Consider the following 4,500-nt stretch of genomic DNA (forward strand, 5'->3'; position numbering starts at 1 on the left):
TTTTAATAGGTGGCTAAGTATGACTAAAAGATTGACCAACCTTTCAATAGATAATACATAGCGAGGGATTTACTCATCATACATTTAAGGAGAATGTTGAGTATAGAAAATGTCATAAATTACTAATTTTTTTTTGTTATCAATTATTTTCAATTTTCATTTATATCTTTGACATTAAAAATAATCGATAATACCAGATAAAAAAAAATCAGTCAGAATTTATCTTATTTCGCATTCATTAATTGTTAATAATTAATTAATACTAAATAAAATAAATTTTAATTTTTTTGGGTTAATTTTTTTGTTATTAAATATTTTTGAAAAATAATTAATGTTATTTAGAAATTGTGATTACTAATATATAATTGCATTACAAGGTTGATGAGCAAGATGTTTATGCTAATTAACGTGGTGTTGAAAGCAAAAAACAAATGATGGGAGAATGTAACAGTGTTTTGATGGGAGTGAAGATAGAATGAAACAGTTATCAATTGGAACTTTATTGAAGGTCTTATGGACACTTAGTAGTGTTGTTTAATTTGGTATACCAAAATTAGATAAACAGGACCATATATATTCCATCACACACTATCTGACTAAAGTTTGAATCTTTTTAACCACAAAAAAAGTAATTTAACTCTGGCCCTATATAGGAAAAGATTGATGGCACATGTGCCATATATATACGTAAAAAAATAATTAATAATAATGAATTTCAATAATGTAAACGTATTTTCTCTATAAAAAAAGAATTAAATATGTGGCCCTATATATACCACATTAGATTAGATATTTGATAATGCCTGTCTTATGTTAGGTATGAAGTCTATGAATTTGAAGGGACATGTGAAAACTACTGTCAATAATTCTTTCGGGTAAAAACTTTTTCCAAACTTTTATTTTTTTAAAAATATTGATATTGATATATATCATATCATATTATCCTATAGCTAGCTATATACATTCATTGTACATGCCAACTTTTAGCATACATTAAAACACATCTAATTACACGTGTCTAATCATTTCCCTTTATGTAATAGATTTCGATGAAAAAGAAATATCGAATAAAGATGATCTATATTTCCTAAAGCAAAGCTACACACTAAGACAGCATGCTCATTATTCGCATCATTTATAATTACAGAGAAAAAATTTATCATCAGTAATTTTAATATTTATTGATTCTATAATATTACTAATACTTATATGCCACATTGTAAAATTCTATACACGTATTTTTATAGTGTATAATTGAATAGTGTGAAGTGTATAAGTTATTATTTAACTAAATTTTATTTAATTAAGTGTCTTAAAAAATTACAAAAACTGAGATAGATTAAAGAATTATGTTATTGTTGTATTTTTTCGTTTTCAATGTGTTCTTTTTTTTACTTCTTTATATTTTGTTATATATATAAAATTTCTGTGTTTTTATTAATAATTTATATATTTTTTAAAAAATTGTATTTTTATTAAAATTTTTTATGTATTTATAAAAAGTTAATGTGTTTCATAAAACTTTTATACATCTACTATTAAAAAAATAAAACCAGTAATTTGTTTAGAAATTTAGTTAAAATTTAATCACAACAATACTTATTTACTATTTCTCATTATGATTTACTACTACAAATTTATGCAAAAATTTTGAAACGTATTTATGATAATCAAAATTTTATTAGAAGAGAAATTAAATTAATATGAAAATATGATTATCCAAATAGACAACATCATAAATTAATTAAAACTAAACCATTTCTTTTGCTTTTACAATTATTTATCACCATTTTTTTTAGTGTCACTCTCAAGATTTTGCATACCGTAGACAAAAACTGCATTCATAGACAAATTCATGGAAGGAATGCACCGTTGTAATTGTTAATAACTTAATATACATTTTCTAATTAAACGCTATGAAACTTGCATCCATACGCAAAGTAAGCAAGGCAAGTGTTCAATTAGTATCAAAATCATGTTTATGAAATAATACTATTAGTCTCTTTCATCCTCTTTGTTTTTCTCTAAAAAAGAAAAAAGATAATTTTGTCATTTTCTTCTGCTTAGCTTGTTCTTTGTGTTATGCATATATTAGTATAAATCTTAATTACAATTGTGAACATGTGCATGCCAAGTCATGGTGATAGCAATGATAAAATGATAAACAACTTACATAGTAATCCTTTTATTTACACGTCATCATCGGGAATTTAGATTAATTAATTATGTCATCGTACGAAGAATATAAGAAATCACTTTTTAAGTAGCCTATGTTAGCATTTTTTTTGTTTTATTGTAAAACTATTTTTTTTTTTTTTGTCCAAAAAATTTAAGATTTAAAGTTAGAATTTAATTAAAGTTTAGATTTTAAAATTTAGTAAAAAAAATTAACTGATGTTTGTCCAAAAAATAACTCCCTTATTAAATTTTTAAAATATATATACTTTCATCTGCGGGAGGAGTAATGGCCAGGAGGGTTTAAATCTAAATCGATCTAAATTAAACCGTTTATTCAATCCAATTCAAACTGAAGATCAATTAAAATCGCATTAATTTAGATTTGATTGGATTCTATTTTTTACAAACCGCTGGATCAGATCGGATTTCAGATTTATTTTTCATAACCGATCAAATCCAATCAAAATCGTGCAATTATATATATTTAATTTTTTTAATTTACAAAACTGTAAATATATCCAATTCAAACTGCTTAAAATTATATCGGATTGGATCGAAATTTTTTAAAAAAATTTATCTAATCCAAACTACATCACAAATCAAATTAGTATTCAAATCAGATAAATTTTTGACTCAAAACCCATCGGAATCGCACTACAAACTCCCTTACACTATGTTTGTTTGAGAGGAAAATGGAAGGAAAGAAAAGGGAGGAAAGAAAATGGGAAGGAAAATGATTATTTTCCTTTGTTTGGTTGAGAAGGAAAATTAGAGAGGAAAGAAAATGGATGGAAAAAACTGGTGGGCCCACTAATTTTTTTTCTCTCCAACATTGGAAAGAAAATGGAGAGAAAACTAATGTTTCTCTCTCTACTTCCAATACTACCCCTTCACTTTTTCAATATATTTTCTAATATAAAGGTAAAATTATCTTTTTATAACATTTCTTTTCTTCTTATTTTCCTTCCATCCAAACACATCTAAAAAAAATAAAAATTCACTCAATTTTTTTCCTTTTTTTTCTTTCTTTTCTATTTCCTTCTTCTCTATTTCTTTCCTTCCAACCAAATATAGCCTTAGTAACCGCCATTAAGCAAGTTTATTATTTATTTAATTTATATCGTCACATTTATATATAATACTACGTCTATACTCTATACTACTAAATAGTAACTGATAATAAAGACAATGGAATGGAGCCGAGGAATAATAAATATTCGAAGTATATCAATTTTCATCAATAAAAATTCTTTTGATCTTAATTATTATCGATTGAACATTAGATCCTGCGCGTGTTGAGTGAGTGAATGTATGTGTTTATGCTATTGAGAGCACTTAGGTCCACTTATTATTACTCCATATTCAAAGTCAAACTGAGCTGACTTCACATCTATCCCTAAAATTTTTAATTTCTCTCTCTATTTTTGGTTAAGTCCTTATTACTTTAACTAGTATTTTTGTTAATAATAATATTATAAAAATATAAATCTTTTAAAATTATATTAATTTTATTTTGATATTATAGATTATAACACAAAAATTTACAAAAAAATAATATTATGTAGGAGACAAAAGTTTTCATCGAGTAAGAAGATCATGATCTCTGTGTATAAAATTAATAATATATAATAAATAATAAATTTGAGCCACTTTTGATTGTTTTATCATTATTACTCTAATTAAAAGCATGGTCACTTTTCATCATATTGTGAGGTCACAACTTGATGATATATAAAGCATTATTGATGAATGATAGAGCTGGCTAGCTCATAAGCTAGATATGATAGATGATATAGGTATATATATATTAGGAGTGTAATTAAATAATATTTTAAGAGCCAAATTAATTAGTTAAACAATCCACATATGGAGACTAAGGACGGCTTTTTGCGGGGTAAAATCAAACATCTAAAAGTGATTATGATGAGATTGTGGGATGCAATTAACTAGCTAGAGATACTCTAATATAACATGTCGGAGTGATAATGGACAATCATTAATAAATTGTGAGAAAACCCTAAATACAAAACTTAGCATATATTATATATATATAAATCTCTTGGCTTATTAGTAACTTCATGTAAAGGGTCATATTAATGTGTATGCCGGTTATTTGGTTCCAAAAGTTAATTAGGTCTTGCATTGGGTTTAGGTGTATCTAACTATAAATATATAAGTAATAACAGGTTCAAATTAAAGATAATGCTGAAAGAATCATCTTGTCTAGTTGATAAAATGATACAAAACATGATAAGACACTTTTGAAGGCTCTTATTTTATTTTATCAATTTCACTTTAGACAAAGAAGGCATAGGTTTCTAA

Source organism: Arachis ipaensis, chromosome B04 (assembly GCF_000816755.2).
Source record: "Arachis ipaensis cultivar K30076 chromosome B04, Araip1.1, whole genome shotgun sequence".
Lineage (NCBI taxonomy): Eukaryota > Viridiplantae > Streptophyta > Magnoliopsida > Fabales > Fabaceae > Arachis > Arachis ipaensis.